The sequence below is a fragment of the Eubalaena glacialis genome, chromosome 15 (assembly GCF_028564815.1).
Source record: "Eubalaena glacialis isolate mEubGla1 chromosome 15, mEubGla1.1.hap2.+ XY, whole genome shotgun sequence".
NCBI classification, from domain to species: domain Eukaryota; kingdom Metazoa; phylum Chordata; class Mammalia; order Artiodactyla; family Balaenidae; genus Eubalaena; species Eubalaena glacialis.
Genome location: NC_083730.1, coordinates 29501638 through 29523386, shown reverse-complemented (window position 1 = coordinate 29523386; position 21749 = coordinate 29501638).

Here is a 21749-nt window from a genome sequence, read left to right as displayed (position 1 = left end):
TTCCTCTATTTTCCCATAATTAGGACAAAGGTACTTAGATTCATAGTCAGCTAATTCATTTGTTACTTGTCCTTTACCTAAACTTAAGAATTTGTCTTGTGTCCACATAAAGAATATTGAGAGATAGATGTGGTAAACAATTTTAATATTTTTTGTCTGCGTTTTTGTGGAAGACATAGCAATGTTATTTAAATAAATTAACTTTTTAAAATAAATATATAAAATTTATTTAAATAAAAGGTTGTTTAAATCAAACTTTTCTTATAGTCTTTTGATCTCTGAAGCAAGAAATAAGTGAAGACATTTAAGTTCTTTGTTAGAAGCATGTTCGCCATAAAGAACTGAGTTTTAGCCAAGATTTCCCCAAGTAGAATCTAGTGAGGAAGGAAAGGAGGTGAAAGGTGGAAGGAGATTATCAAAGCTGTGGATGAAATATTAAGGGAGCTCTGTGAGACTCATGGGAAAAGATGCATTTGTAAAAGAGCAAAGAGAACTTAAAAAAAATCAGTTTTCTGTTTTCATGTTTCTGAAGACCTCAAATGCCAGTTACTAGGGACTTCATAACTTGGTAAGTTTCTCATTGTTTTTAACCTCTGTTTTCTGAATTTTCCTGATTAAACACATTTAGCTTACTTTTAAGAAAGTGAGGGGGTTATTGAGGGATGAGGAGGTAGGAAAATATATTCAGAAACTATATTTTAAGAAGGAGATTGTCTCTGCAATGAAAAGGAGTGGGCAGCAATGCATAAGGACAGCAGGGGGGAAAACAACCAACACACAAAATAAGTGTCAATAGACTGTGAAGCTGTTAAAGGTTTAAGAAGTAGTCCCCAAGGCTGACACTTGTTTAAGGTTAAGACTTTGAATTTTAGCTCAGTGATAGCTATTCTGTAGGAAGCTAAGTTAACATGGTAGTTACTGGTTTTCTATAGGAAGCTAAGTTATTGTGGTCAGGTTACTGGTTTTCTGACCACTAGTAGGCATGTAGTAGATACTTGGTATATGAATGGTGGTCTTAGAACTCGATAACATTATTAGATGAAAAAAAGCATGATGTTGATCTTTATCAGGTAAAGTCATTCATAATAGAGCTAGGAAATAGTCACTTCTGGTAGTGACCAAGTAGCTGATTTGGAAGTTGGAAAAATGCCCCTAGAACAAAGTGTCATCCAGTCACATTTAAAACAAGCTACCTAGTTGAGTGACCATCTTCATCAGGTTTATTTTGCAGGAGAGTTTCTCTGAAGTAAATGCCATTTCAAAAGAAATGCCAAGTCTTTTGGGTAATCAGAGGTATCCAGATAATTATTACTCACAGACTGTATGTCAGTTTTGTCATTGCTCAGTCCTAGGTTTCCGGATTCAGATAAGGGGAAACGTTGTTTATCAAACAAAATGTTTCAGGCAGCCATTAATTCATCAAACTGAGACAGAGTTCTACATTTACCTGATTTAGGCTTGACCTGGGCCCATAAATGAGTCCATGGGTAAGCCTGTCTATGTCCCTGATGTCACAAGCCTTAGGCCTTGGGACAGGTCATGAAGCTATTTGGGGATACAATCACTATTACATCTACTGAAGCTATTTGAAAGCCTGCACTGGTACTCTTTGAATTACAAGCCTTAGAAACTGATCTTGAACCAGTTCAAACAAAAAAGGGAATGTTGGGATCTGTATAAATTTTCTACGGCTACTATAACAAAGTGCCACAGACTAGGTGGCTTAAACAACAGAAACTTATTGTCTCACAGTTCTGAAGGCCAGAAGTCCAAGATTAAGATGTCTGCAGGTTTGTTTTTTTTCTGAGGCCTCTTTCCTTGGCTTGCAGATGGCTGCCTTAACTCTGTGTCCTCACATCGTCTTTCCACTTTATCCTCATGTGGATTCCTCTTCTGAATCCCTGGTGTCTCTTAGCATACCCAAATTTCCTGTTCTTATAAAGACATCAGTCATATTGGATTAGGACCTTCCGTAACACCTTTATTTTAACTTAATTACCTCTTTAAAGGCCGTATCATCAAATATAATCACATTCTGAGGTACTGGGGATTAGAGATTCAATATATGAGTTTAGGAAGGGGCACAATTCAGCCCCATAATACAGTCATTTGCTCAAATCTTCTAACTGGCAGGGTGGGAGATGGACTGGGAAAATAAGGGATCAAATATGGTCAAGATTCTGTTCCTCTAAATGTTGTTCTCTCTCAGTCAGCTTCATCATTTTAGAAGGGCTTCTCCATAGGAGGGAACCATGGCCTCTAGCACTGTGGCCCTTCATCTTTAGTGCATTATTAGAGAGCAAAGGAAATGCTGTCTTCCTAGCTTGAGCTTGAAATATCCTGGAGAAAGCCATCGATTGGCTTATCTTGCATCAGGTGGTTTTCCATGAACCAATCAGTGTGGCCATAGCAGTGAGGACTTTGATCGGTTCAAATTCAGCCAGCACCCATTGCCAGATCAGTCACTGCAGCCAGGGAGGCAGGATTTTACCAAGATGGCAGCCCTCATCTGTAACATATTTTGGGAATAAGTGTGATGGGGAAGAGGAGGCGTTCTCCCAAAAAACCTTACCACAAGGGGAAGTGTGACCCACACAGGTACCCCAGTGTATCTTTGGGGGAGTCAAACACAGTCAAAGAAGCAGGAACATTTCAATGCAATGTCAAAAAAAACTCTGAATAGTGATGTAATCTAACTCTAATCAGGAAAAATGCAAAGAGTGCTAAAACAGCACTTGGTGGGAACACCGAACAGGGTTTTGGGGGATCAGCAAAGACTTCACATAGGTAATGACCTTAAAAAAACGTCCTAGGAGGAGAAGACCTTGCCAAGTGAAGTGAGACATAGAGAAGGAATGCAAAGCCTTGTGAGGGAGGTTTAGGGGGCCTGTAGGTATTTCAACATGGTGCAGTGAAATGTAAAAGTTAAAGCTGTAGAGTCCATGTCTTCAGAATAAGCAGTTTAAAAAGACCCACAATAGAATGTAAATTGATACAGCCACTATGGAGAACAGTATGGAGGTTCCTTAAAAAACTACAAATAGAACTACCATACGACCCAGCAATCCCACTACTGGGCATATACCCTGAGAAAACCATAATTCAAAAAGAGTCATGTACCAAAATGTTCATTGCAGCTCTATTTACAATAGCCAGGACATGGAAGCAACCTAAGTGTCCATCATCAGATGAATGGATAAAGAAGATGTGGCACATATATACAATGGAATATTACTCAGCCATAAAAAGAAACGAAAATGAGTTATTTGTAGTGAGGTAGGTGGACCTAGAGTCTGTCATACAGAGTGAAGTAAGTCAGAAAGAGAAAAACAAATACAGTATGCTAACACATATATATGGAATCTAAGGAAAAAAAAAAAAGGCCATGAAGAACCTAGTGGCAAGACGGGAATAAAGACACAGACCTACTAGAGAATGGACTTGAGGATATGGGGAGGGGGAGGGGTGAGATGTGACAGGGTGAGAGAGTGGCATGGACATATATACACTACCAAATGTAAAATAGATAGCTAGTGGGAAGCAGCCGCATAGCACAGGGAGATCAGCTCGGTGCTTTGTGACCACCTAGAGGGGTGGGATGGGGAGGGTGGGAGGGAGGGAGATGCAAGAGGGAAGAGATATGGGAACATATGTATATGTATAACTGATTCACTTTGTTATAAAGCAGAAACTAACACACCATTGTAAAGCAATTATACTTCAATAAAGATGTTTAAAAAAATAAAAAGACCCACAATGAATCAAAAGTGATCCTACGTTTCTTACTATTTTCCCAATGAAACAACAAAGCTTGTTAGAACTTCCATTAAGATAAAGGAATGAAGGGGAGAAGATAGAATAATTGGTTTGGTTTCTCTTATAAAACTTAACATTTCCCATAGAGAAACACTAGTCTGGGCTATGACTCCGGACTAGGAACATCCCCTCTTTGGTTCTCAGTTTACTCATTTATTTCAAATGAAAGGATTTCTCTTGTATGAACTTTTAAGACCTTGCCGGGTCAGTTGGTTGCTACTTATCTGTCTATCCAACAAGTGTGTATCTTGAAAACTGGTTATCAACTCCAACTGACCTCGGTTTTGTTTTAGGGAGGTAAGTGTCAGAAGGCCCAGGCCCAACTTCTCAGAAGAGCTCTGGTCTCTCTCTTTTTTTTTTGGCCGCACTTCGCGGCGTACGGGATCTTAGTTCCGTGAGCAGAGATGGAACCCGGGCCCCCGGCAGTGAAAGTGCGTAGTCCTAACCACTGGTCAGCCAGGGAATTCCCCTGACTTCAGTTTTGGAATGCAAAAATCTGTATTTGACCTGGGTCTTATCCATGAAAAACTGCAGACCAATCATCAAGGCTTAGTGTGAACAATAGAATATTAGTGCCAGGTCACTATACTGAAACTGACACGTGAAAGGTACAAAGAGTTCCAATTACAGGCTCAGAGGAAGGGCGGCATTTGGACTGGAGTGGTGAGAAAAACTTCACAGAATGGTGGGATTTCAACTGCTCTGTAAGGATGGTTGTGATTAACATAGACAAAGACAGGGGGTGAGTACCAGCTGGAGGAGGCTGTGAGCAGGAGAGGAGAGGTGGGAAAGGGCAATGTTTATCCCAGATAGAGGCACTCAGGCCTGCAGAGGTCACCTCCTGCCCTTCTGGATAGCACTGCATACTATCTCTTTGAAATATTCTAGACCATTTTTATCCTATTGCTTGACACTTCGTATGTCACCTTCTGGAGATCAACCTCCCCAGGAGTTGGTTCTACTCATGGAAAGCGGACACTTATAGGACTTAAAAAGTGCAAGATGGTCTCCTCATTTGTCTGCCCCTGCATTCCCCAGTGACACTCAGCTAATGTCACTGAAAACCCTTTACTCCCCTCTCAGTCCCACAGAGGGCCTCAGCCACCCCACCAAGGCCAACACTGCATGAGGAGCACCTGAGCACTGCCATCTCTATCATCACCTTCTCATCACCAACAATCATGGCCAACACGACTACATGTCAAGTAGTGCAAAGCCTTTTATATATAGTTATCCTTCAATTTAACCCTTCCAATAACCCTATGAGGTGGGTTCTATATTATTATCTCCATTTTTCCAAATGAGGAAAATAATGCTTAGAGATGTTCAGTGACTTGCCTAAGGTCACAAAGACGGTAAGTGATGGAGCTGAGACTTAGACCCTGGGCTCCGACTGCACGGAGCTCACAATCACAGGATGGAAGTTCAGGATGAGAAACGGCCCTATTATGGGTGGTATTTGCCATTACACAGAATATCCAAGCCTTCATTAATTGACGTGGGATCCCTGCTCTGTCTTCCTCGATGGAGTGTTTGGTTGATGACTGTGCTGGAGCAGACTCTGGATGTTGGAAGATGTGGGGGTAGTATGGTATTTTCTAAAGAAAATATAAAATTTTTGTTAAATAAAGGAGGAAGAAGGTATTTCAAGTGTGGAATTTCCATGGAACAAGTATGGATGTGGACATTACAGTGGAAAGATGAAGCAAGCCCATGGGTGGAGGAACACAGAGGCACCAAGCAGGAGCATGGATTTGGAACCAGCTAGAGCTGGGTTCCAACCTTGTCCTTACCAAGTCCATGGACAAGTCACAAGTTCTCTGACCCTCATCTGTAAAGTGATACTATGAGAAGGCTTATGGTGAAGATTATTCTTTTAAAAACATATTAAATTCTGCAACAGTGCCAAGCAAAGAGTAAATTTTCAATAAATAGTAGGTCAATTTTTTAACTGCTTTTATAATTGAGGAGTGAAATCCTGTCCAGCTTCCCAGGCAGCAAGTGATCCCTCCTACCTGGAAACTTCCACTTACCATCTAATTGATCTACCTTCCTCTTTCATCAGTTCATCTGTGCAGTTATTTCATTGGTGAACACTTATTTAACCTCTACCATATATCAAGCACTGTGGAAGCAAAAACAAATAAAAGAGGATCCTTTGATGATGTTTTACTTTTTGAATATATATGTATGCATATGGCTTGTCTCCCATCTAGAATACAAGGAAAGAAAAAGTTCTTAATCATTGCCCTGCATGTTTGAACACTTGGGGAAAAGCAAACACAGTCAGAAGTCTGTGTCTTTGCAGTTGGATAGTCAGGAGGAAACTCAAGCAGAGGTAGGTTCTTCTTATTTCCACCAGTTTTCATGGTGTGTGTGTGTGTGTGTGTGTGTGTGTGTGTGTATGTGTGTGTGTATGTGCATGTGTCTGTGTGTATATGTCTGTGTGTGTATGTGTATGTGCATGTGTGTGTGTGCGTGTGTGTGTGTGTGTGTGTGATCAACCCTTGATTAGGCTTCCATGATCTGTCTCCACTAGGAGTCCTTACATGGGAGGCAGCCACTCTCTTTCTCACTGACCAGAGGGGACAGAGATACCCCCTCACAGCTCCCAGAAGGGCTCTGAGGCTAAGCCGGCTCTGAGGTCCAGAGACAGGAGATCATCTGCAGTGGTCAGAGCCTGAGGCTGGGTTTTGGACACTGGCAAACCCCCAAGGCTCTGGGCTCTTCTGCATTGGAGTCGAGCTCCATGGGGCAGCTCTGAGGAAACAGGGCCTTTGTGAAGTGCTCCTTTGATGAGAAGCATAATATAAATACAAATTGCTATTATGTCAGCTTCTGAGGAGCCACTTCAATTCATTTGAGCACCTTTGATTTTATTCTCCAATTGCTTTCCTTCTTTAAAAAATTTAATAAGAGCATGTTTTCGTCTGGCCTCAAGGGAGTAATTTATTTATTTAAAGTAATAATAAAGTTTCAGCATAATCCCTGGTTCCCAAGGGGGAAGGAGACTCTTTGAACGACTTATTTTTCCCATCCTTGAAGTGCCAGCCGTGGGGAGCGATGGTGTCCCAGAACCCACGGCCATGGCAACGAGCAGAGCGTCTGGGGTCACTGGGAAGCAGGGGCATGGAAAACGGACTCATGGCTCTCTTCTTTCCCTTTCTCTGTCACAAGTTCCTCCTTCAAAGCAACCACGTGAGTAAAGTATGATGAGGCCCCAGATCAGCTGAGGAAGCCAAATAGCATCACGGCCAAGTCCAACTCAAGCTCCAGAATGGAGGCCCACGAGGAGCAGGCCAGGGTAGGTGGGAGGGCCGACTACTTTGGATTCTCTCTTCTCAGTGCAGAGTCAGATGTGGGCGCTGGGGGCTGGAGGAGTGGGCTCAGCTGTGGGACACAGGAAGAGTTCGGAAATACTGGTCTTCAGTGGGTAATGGGGCAGGATAATACCATCTCTACTAGGAAAACCAGTGTTATTTGACACTTATCTATCAGCCAGTGTTTTAAGTATTTTATTTGCATTATCTCACTTAGCGTTTATATGAAGCACATACCACTGTAATTCCCATATTATGGATAAGTAAAATGAAGCTTATGGCAGTTAGATAACTTGCCCAAGGTCATATGGCTAGTCAGTGGTAGACCGGGATCCAAAACTAAGGTTGGTTCCATAACCCAAGTTTGAAACCACTATACGCACTGCCTCTCAGGCTGGATTACTTGGGGAAGGCTGATGAGGGTGGTGATATCAGTTGAGATTACTTTTGATTACAAGCAATAAAAAACCTGAGTTATGGTGACTTAAATAAACAGGAGTTGATTTTTCTCTCCTAATGAGAGTCTGGAGCTAGGCAGCTGCTGGTGCTCAGTCCACAGCAGTGGGAGGGGGACTGTTCCTTTGCCCTTTCTACATGCACATCACCTTCCTGTCACAAGAAGGCCATACACTTCCAGATATTACATCTGTATTCGAGGCAGGAAGATGGAAAGGAGAAAGGTTGGTGCCAGCACTATCTGTTTCCTTCCAGCAGGGAAGACAATGCTTTTCAGCACCAACCTCTCCCCAACAAAAGCAGACTTCTTAGGTGTCATTGATGAGAAGGGGGTCACATGGCCCCCCCTAGCTGGAAGGAAGGCTGAGGAAAGGAAGAATTTGTCTCTCTGCTTTCTACATGGGAAGGACAAGAATGGCTTTATGCAACTGCTCCACAGCTAAAATATGACCTGGGCATTGGACAGTCAGAGAGACAAGGAGGTGCCAGAGAGGAAAGGTGCAAGTATAAAGATGGTGAGGCCAGGCTAGGTCTGGATCCCAGTTTATGTGGGGAACTTGTGGGAGCACAGATTGGAAAGCCAACTGGGGCTTGGATTATAGTAGAATTTAAGTACTGATCCTAAAAGCCATCTTCATCTTTATAGGCATAAACTGTTGTTTCCATGCTCCTATCAGCCACATTCTCTTGTTTTAACAAGACACATGTGTTAATTACTTTAATTTGCTAAATTTCACACTTGCCCCAAGGCTTGGGGATGGATTCCACAGTAGGAAGAAAAAGGCTCTATGTTCATGTATGAAGAGATCCTTTGTGCTTCATTTAAAGTAGATTGTATCACTTTAAATAGATAATGGAAGAATTCTTCCTGTTCTACTCCCATTTTCTCATTGAGAATGTCCCTTCTATAAGACAAGAGAGAATCTGTCATTGGTTAGAGGGATTAAGAATAAGAGACAATGACAACAGAGTCTGTGTTAGGTGACAGCATATGAGATGATTATTTTTATTACAACATTTTCTTTAAAGTTGGATTGTATTTTGGTAAAAAGAAAAGGAAAAATATTTAGGGTCATTGAAAAAGAATATGTAGTTGAGTTACCATGATGGCAGCTCTAGAAGAGAAATGTGATTGTAAGAATCTTTTCTAGAGGTGGTGCTGTCACTAGCAGTCCTGGGGGCTCACTCCGGGAGCCCTCTCTTGGCAGTACCTGTATGTGGACACCCTCCCTCCCCTTCTTGCCACCAGGGGAGGCTCGCTGTGGCTTTTGAGTTCTTTCACGTCTCTAGGTCTATTCTAGAGTCTCGGTGATTTAGAGGTCATGCCCAGGGCACTGCCACAAACTCAGGACATGGGCCCTCAGCATCCCTCTTAGAAGAGGATTTCTTCATGAGGGTCTCTGGGTCTGCCACCTTCTCCTCCCCTTATCTAACCTACAGGGTAACAAAAAGTCCAGAGTGTCTCTCACAGGGTCCCCTGTTGAGCTCTTCCCTGGCATCAGGCTGCCTTTTGCTGTCATCATACCCTGACGTAAAATGCTACCCTTCACCATTTTCCATAAGAAAGCTAATGGCGTTCAGCACTCTGTAAGCTCAGGACCTCGCTGGATGCTTTGGGAGGCTTCAGGGAGACACCCCAGTGCATACAGCTCAGCTCTGGCTGCCTCGCCTAGTGTCACACTTCTCAGGCCCCACACCTTCCGTATCCAGCACTCTTGTCATGTGACTGTCCATGGTCATGCAGTCCCTGAGCTTGTGGGCTGGTCCACCTCTCCAGTGGTTTCTGTGGTTGAGAGCAGGCCTGGTGGGCCAGCTGGCCTTCCACAGCACACACTTCCCCTCACCACCATCACATCTCCCAGGGCAGAAATCAGAGAAACTGCTGAAATCTGGTGTCCGGAGACCGTCATCAATTTTTTAGCAAGACTGTTTGGTTTGGCATGTACATGTTTCCTGTACGTCTGCTCTGTGCATTATTGGCTTGTAGTCTTTTCAGAAAGCAGACAAAGAATAAGCTTTAATAAATGAAGCTCAAAAAGGCATGACTTGACCCAAACATTCATTCATTCATCAATTTCTTCTCTAGGAAGCCCCTATACAGGGTTAGGCCCTGTGGTAGGTGCTGGGGATACACACAAATAGAAGCCGGTTCCTGCCTTCCAGAGGATTACAAGTCAGGAGTTAATAACTAAGGAGTTAAATGTTGAAGAAAAAATTCAGAATTTGAGATGTGAATAATAGATACAATCTCCTTAGAGTCAAGACAGCAATTTTTCCCATAGGCCAGGTTCTTCAAAAAATAAATGCTCCCCCCTCCACCACCACCAACCCTCCAGCCTTCCAACTCTTGCTTTCTTGGTGGATGAGGTGAAGTTAAATGAGTTCTTCCAAGTCACTCCTCCACAGAAAAACTTCAGTTTTCATCTACCTACAGATTAGAACACAAGTGGCCAGACCTTCATGATTTGTTTTGAACCCACGTTCTAACCTGTGTCCACCAATACACCCTCCAGCACTGGACATAATGCCAACTCAAACTCTTCATCTTCCTCCAAGCACAGAGGTGTTACCACACCACTGTTCACATCACTTCCTCCACATGGTAGTCTCTCTGGTCTCTTCGCTCAAAATTCTACTCAACAGTTCAAGGTCAAGCAAAATCCAATCTAACCCAGGAAGATGCTGGTGGGTTCCCAGGTGGGACTCATCATTCCACCTTATGGGATGAACATGGATTTGCATGTGTTTGCTTTAAAAACTTGGGCAAGATAGTTAATATCCCTATCCCTCAGTCTCCCCATCTGTAAAATGGGATCCATAATAAAACATATTTCAAGCATCACATGAATGATATTAAATGCTATTTAAGGGTTATCATCAAAACTATCATCATTATCATTAATATGATTGATTTATCTCACTCTAAGGACATCCTGGGTGTCCTTAGATTGTTGTGATTTCTCCTCTTGTTCCTCCTTTGTTATTGCATGAAGTCTGACTTCATTTTTTATTACTGCCATAAAAGCTTGCCACAAACTTAGTGGCTTAAACAACACAAATTTATTATCTTACAGTTCTGTAGGTCAGAAGTCCAACCTAGACCAAAATCAAGGTGTTGGCAGAGCTGTATTCCTTTCTGGAGTCTCTAAGGGAGAATTCATTTTCTATCTTTTTCCAGCTTCTGAATGCCATCTGTGTTCTTTGGCTTCTGGACCTTTCTTCCAGCTTCAAAGCCAGTAACAATGTCACTATCCCAACCATCCTTCTGTGGTCACACCTCTGACCACAGCCATGAAAGAGGCTCCGGTTTTGAGGAGCCGTGTGATTAGATTTTGCTCCATCCAGTTGACTAATCCAGACGCCTCCTGATCTCAGAGCCCTTTGCAACATCCTTTTATCCAAGGTGACATATTCACAGCTTATGGGGATTAGGACGTGGATATCTTTGGGGGCCATTATTTGGCTTGCCACAAGATCCTTGAGGATAGATCTTCTCTTTTCCCCCAACTATTCCTCATGGGGCCTGGCATATGAAAGGCTTTTAAGAAATGTTGAACTGAATCCAATCCTCACAGAGTGTCAGGGGAGGAAGACTCAAAGAGAGTTTTGAAGAGTTTGTTGTTATTTTCCAGAAGATATTTTCCTAATATTATTTTTGCAAATTATTGGAATGAATTTTGATAGGGTAATACCTCAGGCAGAAAAAAACAAACAACCAAAAAAAACTTTTTTGAGCTCAGTTTTCAATTATGTTAAATATTTAACAATAACAACAAAATAAGTGTATTAGCAGGAGTGCCAAAGTCCAGTGCCTTACAGTCCCCTACGCAGCCTGTGGGAACACCATGGAGTAGAACTGCATTGCCATCCAAGCTTCACAGACCAATGCACAGAGAGTTTAATCTGCCACGGTCACAGGATAACCGAATAATAAAATCTTGGCATCTTGATGATCAAGCTCGGGCTTTCTCAGTTGGTGACCCTAAGAATCCTTTCTTATCTCCAGCCAGGATACTCTCATCTTTCCCTTCTCATCACGTAAAATATGTCCAAATTATTGTCTTCACGCTGTCTTTGGTGTTTTTTTTTAGTATGGCTATAAGGCAAAAGGTAAGCAAAGGGCATGAGTGATAGTGCAGGAGAGTGGGGGACCTGTTTAGAGGGTGGTACATACCTTGACTGCACAGTGCTATGAGGTGCATGTGAGGAATTAGGTCTTTCATTCAATAAGTAGTTATTGAGCATCTGTGAGTGTTGTGAGTGTCCCAGTGACTCTCCAGGGCACAGCCGCTACCCTTGTGGAGTGTTTATAGTATGGTAGTGAAAACAATCTTTCAAATAAGTAACTACATGTGTCAAGAGTGTTACCAAAGAAGAAACATAGACTGCTCTGGGAAGAAGCAACAAAGCTGGAAGCCTTCCATATAACACCTTGAGAACCAGGCTATAGGATTTCAACTAAGAGACCACTGCAATAATGAAGACACAAAATGATGAGAACTTGAACGTGGATTGAACCTTTCCGAGCAGAAAAGGAAGGATCAACTAGGCCATTATACTAACACATCTCAATCCATTGTTCTAATTCTTTGGCATTCCAGTGACTATTTAGAAATGGAAAAGAATTAACCAAGTTGGATTCCAGCTTTGAAGATCCATTTAGCAAAACAGGGCACACCAAGCTGACATCATAGACAATCTCCTTGTGACCCAACTCGAGAGACTATAAATACATTGTGGGTTGTTACTTTAAAAAATCTGCTACATATTCAGCTTAATTGGTTTAGTCACCAAGGGCTTTAAAGAGCAGCCAGCTGTCTGCAGACTGGGTGCCACAGGAGTGCTGTTAAGCAAGTGTGTGCCCCCTTCAGAGTCACACCCAGGAAACCACAGAGGATAATATGATTAAAATATCATCAAGTGCCAAGCTACGTGCAACAGGCTACCAGAGCTGTGTCAGTTCAGGAAGAGATGTGTGAGAGAAGAGATTATAGGTTGACTTCTTACACCCCGATTTTTCTCCAATTTAAATGCCTACAAGAGATTTTTACTACTCAAAATGCATTCTTTTAGGTCAAATATTTTCTTTCTCTTGCAGTTGTCTTTGAAATTGTAAGAAATAATGGATTTCCTAAGTTTCTCTCTACTTTCTAATAACTTTCTAGCCCTAAGAGTGATCTGACAATGGAATCTGCATGTTGGAATGGCAGTGAGGGCTTGTCCTGAAGGAAGGGGCTCACACAGACCTTGTGTGACCATCTTTCTGCCACAGTGTAAAAGGGGTGCTTATACTGTTTAGGCGATTCTACAACTTGACTTCTTAAGATCAGCTTTCTCCTAATCAAAACTCACAGGCTAACAGAAACATATTATTGAAATGCTGCCTTATTCACAATGAAATGGGCCCCACAAACTAAACTCTTGCTGAGCAGATGATGTGAGTCTTTGCCCCTGATGAATGGGTGTCTCTTTCTCCTGCTATGGGTGAAGGTACAGCATGAGAGTCTAAGCACCCAAGAACATTGGAAGAAACCAAACACAAAACTCCCCTAGTTCATAGTCTTGCTTAGGATCCCTCCTGTGTGTCGTGACAATGTTTATGAAGAAAGGACAATCTATGTGACTCTGAAAAGAAACAAACTTAGGCAATGATTGGGCCATATGTTTGGCATGATTCAAGTTCATGGCTTCCTTTGGCTTGCTGGGTTGATTTTTGTCAGTGCCTTTTAGCCTTATTGCATTCCGAGGTTGTCTTTATATTTCTGGGCTTATTCCCAGGTGCTTTTCTCTTTCCACTCCACTCACTGCCCCCATCAAAAAGCATTTGCCAGTAGTCACAGTGCTTTCATGTAGAAAAGTGAAATTGTTTCTTATCTCTACACTGGCCTCTGCTTTTTTGGAACAAGGGGTGATTTTAGAGCTACCTATCAGAAAAGTAAGAAATTAGCTCATTAGGAGAATGCAGGCCTAATATTAGATGAAGAGAAACCACCAGAGCTACTCATTTCCTGGACTGCTACTCATTCCAGGCTTTATCAGAGGTAATTTCTTCATATTATACCTTTGGCCAGAGTCAGTTATTCTCCCTATTTTTTAAATAGTTATATTCCTATTTAAAAATTAGGAAAAATTAAATATTATTACTAAATTCCTTCATCCACCTAACATTGTCAGATTACTCAACAAGCTCAATGGAATTATACATGTAACCCAGGGCCAAGGATCTGGGCCATGGCCACTAAAGATGGTTGCATGAGAACTTCTCCAGAGGGCTCCTGTCAGACTTGCTAGGTAAGGTGACACCTCCTACTCTGTAAGGTATGAACAAATTTTGAAAGATTACCATTTATCTATGATTATGTATAATCGTAGAGTGTTCAGGAACTCTATTTCAGTGGATTTACTCTTTGGGCATCTTTAAGTCATCCTCTAAGTCTTGCTCATACAAGGCATTCTATGACTGAAAAAAAAAAAAAATTGAAAACTACTGATTTTAGTCTAATTCCCTCATTTCACATTTAGGAAACTGAATCTCAGAGTGGTTAAGTGGCTTCTAAAATATACAGAATTTTGGAGGAAAAGCTAAAGGAACAGCAATTATTTAAGTGGGAGATAGATATTATAAATGATTAACACTGTCCTTGTGACTATTCTCACCTGTCATTCCGTTCTTTTGGCTTCCCCTCTGTGTTTGCACCACAAATCAAGCTGCTCTGTCCCTGAACTTCCCTGGAGAGTCAGTTTTTATTCTCTACCTGCCTAGATGTCAACCCAGAGTTTCTAGAACCAAACTCTATTTCTAATGGAATGAATCATTTATACAGCAATTCCTTGTCTGTATTACTTAGTGTTTTTGTTTTTGTTTTTTTTTTTTCTCTGCAAAATACATGTTTTTATCAAATGCCTTATTTGATCCTCACAAATAAGTGAAATAGATGAAGCAGGTCAGTTTGTAAAGCACATTATATATATATATAGCAAAATACCTGTAAAAGTAGGATTTATTATTTTTTAACGGGAGAATTTATCTGCCATTTCGTTTTATAGGTAGGCACAGAAAGTCTCTTTGGAACCCTTTAAATTTGCCTCTTTCCTGAATTTTCCCTCCTAATTAGGCAAATATAAGATGTGAAGGGGATAAGCCTTTGCACCTTTCCCGTACCCTGTTGTATGCTTAGCTGGAGAAGATGTTAGTAAGTCTGCATAGGTGCCAAGGGGTCCCCTGGGAGGCAAGAGAGACTGATATTCTAAACTTCCCCTTTTAGATCATCTATGGTAGGTTGGGATAGGTCAACTGATATCTGCAGGTGAGGAAGAACTTAAAACATCTGGAACTATTGGTCTGATCTCAACCCCAGGGCCTGGAAGTCTGGGGAAGAGTCCAGAAATAGGGCTTCTGGGCATGGGTGTATAACCACCGATGGCTGTAACTCGGGGGTCACGTGTGAGGAGACCCACTGCAACCTACAACAGGATCTGGACCAGAAAAGACATCATCTCAGCCGTAAAAAGAACACAGGTGATTGTGTGGTATGGAACCCTTTCCATGGCAACACCTGTGGTAACAGTAGAAATAAAGGCAGCTCAACTGGGTACCCATTAGTGGACACATCAGTCTCCCGAGTTCTCTCTCCTGACATTTGGAATGAAGACTGGCCCCATTGGCAGAAGTTCTTGGATAATTAAAAAAAGGAGAAGACTCAAGAGGAAGATACTAGACTCCCCGCTAACGGGCACATGCAGGGTCCCCAGGCAGGTGTCTCAGATTACCTGTAGATGAGGTATGGATAAGGGGAGGTGTAGGTTCCAGGTAGAAAGAGTTTTAGGAATTTGCCAAGGTCACTGGCAGCCCAGGGCTCCTAACCTCCTTTCCCAGCAGCTGCTGGCTCTCTAGACGGAACAGTGCACCCAACTCACTGCTAATGACTCTGCCTTCACCACACTCCCCATTTCTCATGCCTTTGAGTGGAAATGTGACCTTGGAGTGGTGGCAAATCATAAATCCTCCCAAGTCTTTTTCCTGCCTATGCATTGGCTGTTTCCCATCTAATTGTTCATATTGTTAGGGGCAGCTCTTGGAAAGCATTAGATGCATCATCTAAAGGCCCTTAAGCACAGCTCTGGAATGCTGAGAGCTCCAGTCCTGCTTGTGGGCATCTGGAGGCAGAAGATGATTCTCCTTCTCTAGCCCCTTTCTGGAGAGACTGACAGTAAGACCAGGGCACCTTAAGGTTTCAGCAGAGTCTGAGGGGCCCCGGGGAGGGCATTGTCCTGGCTCCTGCAGACTTCCATTGTAGTTATTAGTATGCATGATAATGGCAGTTTAGTTCTTTTCCCTTGAAGATAGCTTTTAAATGTGCTCTGTTGGCCTCTTGATGAAATAGCTTCATGCATATTAATGGCATCTTTTATTTACTGAGCAGCACCATTAAGCACTTTGAAATACCAGATTCCACCCAAAGTCTCCGGGGAGACAAGCCAATATCTCTAGACTTACTGGTTGAATGGGAAACTGAGGAAACAAAAAAGCTCAGTAACATCCTGAAAGCAACACAGAAAGCCCCTCAACTACATATGCTGTCCGTCTAGCAGGTGATTATGGGCTTGACTGGGTAGCATTACGTTGGGCTTCCTGCAGGTACATCCATTCTTACAGCAGGCTTTTACAGCAAGTGCTTACAGCACCACTTGCTATGTGTATAGCACTGTATGGGGCACTGAGTAGGGAGGAAGGTGAATATAATTATAAAGCACAAGAGGTACATGGAAGGGCTTATTCTGTTCAATGAAACCTGAGAGAGAGGTTAGAGTAGAGAAAGGAATGTCTGAAAGTTAAGCTGGCACCACTGCTGTGAAATTTGAGGGACTGCTACCCCAACTGCCCAGGCTTCTTGACCTAATAACAGCACACCTAGGAGTGCAGCCATTGATAAAAATGAGTTAGATATAGATAACTTGGGAAAGATGTCCATGATATAACATTAAATGGGAAAATGGCCAATGATTTCATGTTTATTAACTGTATGTGTGTATGTTTATGGGCTTATAGGCATATTATGCATGTAGACAAACAGTTGGAGATAGATAGATGATAGGAGATAAATAAGAGAGAGAAAGAGTGAGAGCAAGAGAGAAAGCAACTAGAAGAACTTAGGAAGAATTTATGTGCAACTAAAGGCAATGTGGGAGGAGGAGTGAAAGGGCCACACTCTTGGTTTTTTATTTCACATAATTTTTTTTTTTAAATAGACTTTGAAAGGATTTTATTTATTCTTAATAGACGAATGGGAGTACAGGTTGTTCATATCCAATATGGACTCCCTGTCCAAACACTGTTAATATATTTTTTTTAATTAATTAATTAATTTATTTTTGGCTGTGTTGGGTCTTCGTTTCTGTGCGAGAGCTTTCTCTAGTTGTGGCAAGCGGGGGCCACTCTTCATCGCGGTGCGCAGGCCTCTCACTCTCACGGCCTCTCTTGTTGCAGAGCACAGGCTCCAGACGTGCAGGCTCAGTAGTTGTGGCTCACGGGCCCAGTTGCTCCGCGGCATGTGGGATCTTCCCAGACCAGGGCTCAAACCTGTATCCCCTGCATTGGCAGGCAGATTCTCAACCACTGCGCCACCAGGGAAGCCCCCTCACATAATATTTTTAAAGTCATATTAGAAATGGTTTTTTTGTTTGTGTTTTAGTATTTTCAAAATAAAGTGTTCAAAAGTAAATACCTAAAAGGTGTAGTCCACAACCTCAAGGACCTTACACCCCAGAAGGGCAGACAAAGAAGCATTAACTACATTATCAGAAAGAATAAAATAAAGACATGCTAGTACATGAAGAGTGTTTACTTGAAAAGGTGTGTATAAGATAAAAGGCCATGTGTTGAAAGAAAGTTTCCCACTGGGAATATTGACCAAGGACTTGATTCTTTCATCTCCAGAGCAGTAGTTGCTAGCGAATTGCCTCTTCGGGCTCTGGCGTGGCTGCACTCAGCCCCAGCCACCCCAGGAGGAAACACAAGCCAGCCTGGCTCCTCGCAAGGAAGGAAAGTGTTGAACCCACCCTTTCCAGGTCCCTGTTTCAATCCTACTACCACTGCCCATCTGTCCAGAAGGGGGTCTGTAGGTGCTGAGGGCTGATCCAAGGAAAAATTTTGGTAGCTTTGCTGATTCAAATTTTCCCTGGAACTCTGAGCTTTTCCTGACATGAGTCACAACCCAATCACAGGTAATGTAACAGAAATTAACTCTGTGCTCTGTGTGTAAGCACCTACGAGGGGACCCTGACAGTGGCAAACCTGTCACTGTCGCTCAGTGCAGACTGCCTGCTGGAATCCTCCCATGCAGTGGCTCCTGCTGCTGCTGACAGAAATCATGCCCTTCTGGTAACCATGCCCTTCTTAGTAAAGGTTCTAAGTAAGAAACACATGTGGAGGGAAGGAGGGCACAGAGGGTGCCTCATTCTGACAGGAAAACCTAGGATGGTTTCACTGGCGAGGAAACATGCTAATTACTGAAGGACTGGATTTTGATTAGCAGAGAAAATAGGAAAGACATTCTACAAGAAGAAATGGAGAAGAATCCAACATTCAAACAGCAGCTAGCACTTAAATAGCCCTTACTTGGACAGGTACTGTTCTAAGCTCTTCACATAGTTTGAATGGATTAATGCTTACAAAAATCCAGTGAGATTGGTACTGCTATTATACCCATTTTGCAGATGAGAAAATTGAGACACAGAAAAGTTATTTTCCTAGGGTCCCAGAGGGAGTAAGTGGTACCACTGAGAATCAAACCAAGGGAATTTGGCTAGCTCTTGACCTCTCAGAACCTTCTAGTAAATGGAGAAATACTGGAGCACAGGTAAAGGAGTGGTGGGGAACACTAGAGGTAAAAATGTGTTGGTGCACAGAACAACTGCTCCCTAGCATGGCTGGAATAGAGGCAATAACTCTGGAAGGTGAAGTGCAGCTGCTGTCTTTGGATTCCAGGGAAAGGGCTGGGAACTTACTCTGAGGGAGCAGGAAGCCACCAGACATGTTTTTGGAAGAAAACACCTGCTCTGACATGCTCTGAGACATGACGTCTTAGAAAAAGACCTCTAGTGTGGACAGGAGAGGGGAGGGACTGAAGAGGTAGAGGCCATATGGTAGGAGATGCTGGGGGCTTGGGCTGGAGTCATCCCAGTTAGAGGAGACAGTAGAAGGGAGGGTCCTTGGTGGGTGAGAAACAGCCTTCCATGTGGTTCTGCTTCCCAGCCAATCCCTGGTAGGAAGTGAATGGTGAAGATTGGGGTGCAGCCCAAGAACAGGTGACAATCAACCAGGAGCAGCAGCATCTTCAAGCAGTCCTCTGTCCTCCTTCAGACTTTACATGACTTACTTGATTTTCAAAACCATCCTGCCTTAACAGCACCCTCCTTTCCTCCAGCTTTGAAGCTAGAAGATGGTTCTGTGTTCTAAGAGTCCAAGACAGTATTTCAGAGCACCTCATGGCACAGAAAAGCCAAAAGCAATCGGCGGGGCTCTGGCTTTTCCTGGTCTGGTGTCTGCGGGGAGGCAGCTTGGACAATTTCCTGGGGGTTTTGGAAGCAGATGATGCCAAACCCAGGCCCAGTTTGCTCTGCTCCATTTGTAATGTCCTCACACTGTAAACTGTAGACATTACAGCCAGGCACTCTCTTTATGGCATACTTTCATCCTGAAATGTTCCCGTGCTACATTTTCATGTAACTTATGCACCTCGAATGTTGTAAAAACTGCCGTAAAAGTCAATATAAATGCAATAATGTCACGTCAGTCAAAGGCAGCAGAGCAGCCCTTTTGAGCAAACAATTGGGAAACTAGAGGGAAAACTCAATTGCTCCATGTTGCAAATTGATTAAAGATATGAATCAGAAAATTAAAGGGCTTTTGGAGTTTAGGTTATTACTAACTGCTTTACTTTATGGAGCAATTACTTTGATTCTATCTGGAGTCCAGTAAAGTGACTGACAACATATGGTGAGATGGGGCTCTGTGTCTTTCTTATTAACGTGAATTACTCAAGATCAGCCTAAATGAATGCACGTGTGCATCTTAGCCATGTGAGTTCATTTCTTAACACTGTATTTAAAATTATAAAGAAATAATTAAAAACTAGGGTCGCATCTCTATTAGACTAAACCTGCGTGTTTTTCTCATCAGCCAGGAGAACCAATTCTATTTTCAAAGTGTGAGATGTTGCAACTGTCACCTGCATGTTTAGTTTATATTTTTTAGGCTACTCTAGAAGGGCAGGGAAGCATCAGGTATTGTCAACATGGTTGATTTGTGCTACCACCAGGTTAAGCCTATTGAGTGCCGAGGTGCCGTCCTCATCTAATTGTCTCAGTATCTGAAAGTCCATAATTAGATAGTCATTCCTCTAGAGATTAAACCTTTCGGTACTAAGCTTCTTGTATAAGTATCTTAGGATCGAATAAACTTAAGCTCAGGAAAAAAACCTTAGCAATAATTAATATGGCCCTTTGGGCCTTGGCAGCCAGGAAGCTAAGAGCTAAATTTAATATTCAGTGGTAGTAATCGCCCTGTGCTGGATTCCCGGGCTAACGTGTGGCTGGGCACATTTAGTGTGTGCTCAGTGAAGGATGGCTGAACGGAGGAATGAGAGATAATGACTAATAGTCACGTTTATTATTGCTTACTGTGAGTGAGAGTTTGCAGGTATGCTAAGTGCTTCTAAACATTACCGTAAATTAATCTTAACAATAGTCTTCTCAGCTATTTTCATGACTATTTTACAGATGTGGAGGCAGGCTCGTAGAGGTTAAGTGACTCACCCGTGTTCACCTAGTTTGGATTTGAAACCAGTACTCTGTGACTTTAGAACCAGCACTCTCAGCTACAACCCGAAGGAATGATCATGCAAAGGGACAGAAGTAGGTTGCTCATAGGACTTGAAAGTTAAATTGGAAACAACAGATATTAGCTGTCTCCTTATAGAGAAGAAAGTTTTCAAATGAGTAGAGCTTGATTGTAAGCAGATTGAGAGTTTCAAGACGTCTTTGGGGAAAGTGGATCAGGCAGAAGGAGTGTTATTCAGCAATAGAAGCACAGACCAAATGAGAATCAAGGAGGCTGGTGTGGGTAGTGCCCACCCAGCAGGGTCCAAGGGATGGGGCGCCATAGCATGGGCTTTGCACATCACAGCCCTATTGACGTCTGAATCTGAAGCCATTAACTGTCAAAATTCCCTTATTCTGATACCTTGCTGACCAAACAAACTTCTGGTTTGGTTTTGGCAGGCCAAGTGTGTCTGTCTACCGGCAGGAATGTGATGACTGTACCCAATCTGATTGGCGCAGGAGTTATGGTGTTTGGGGTAAATTAATTAATAAGCAGTCTGATTTACACAATGTCTCTGAGGTTAATTGGAGACTGTTCCTGACCAGCCTAGTCCTTCTTGGGTGCTGACCAAACTAGCTTTCTGAGTCTGCAAGGCTGAGAGGCTGGCTCTGATCTGCAAAATTTACTGCAGTTAGGAAGGCAAGCCTGGGAGTCCCTTCCTCAACACCTGGATTCACCTTTATTCAAATTTTTACTAATCATTTGCTCTGCTCTCTTTCGTAATAACTCTGAATCTTCTGGTCACTATTTATTTGTTTGGATTTAGATGTGCCTTAAACATGAGTTATTTCAGATGTCTTTTGATTTAAAGGCAAGTAGCTTTAAAATAAACATGAATATACAGATATGCCTATATGAGAAATGTTCAAATCAGCAAGCCCATTGGTGGGGGAGAGGGAGGGGAATCACCCACTATGATCCAGGTCCTGAAGGAATAGGGTGCAGAGAAATTATGGTGGAAAGAAGCAGAAAAAATAGGAGAGACAGTGCAAACATTCTTGCTAAAAGTTTGCCAAAGGAAGACCCATTGTTCTGCATCTATTCATTCATCCGTCCATCTACCCATCCATCCATTCATTCAAGCCAACCAACACTCACTAAGAATTAGTCATGTGCCAAACACTGCTTTGATCCAGGGGACATAGATGGCAGTTAGTGATGCTATTCATGAGGCAATTCAACTTTCTTCCTGCTAAATGTTTTACCCCATGTGCCACAGTCATATGTACTCATCACACAATTATTTGAAGGGTATTTTAGGCACCCTACACATC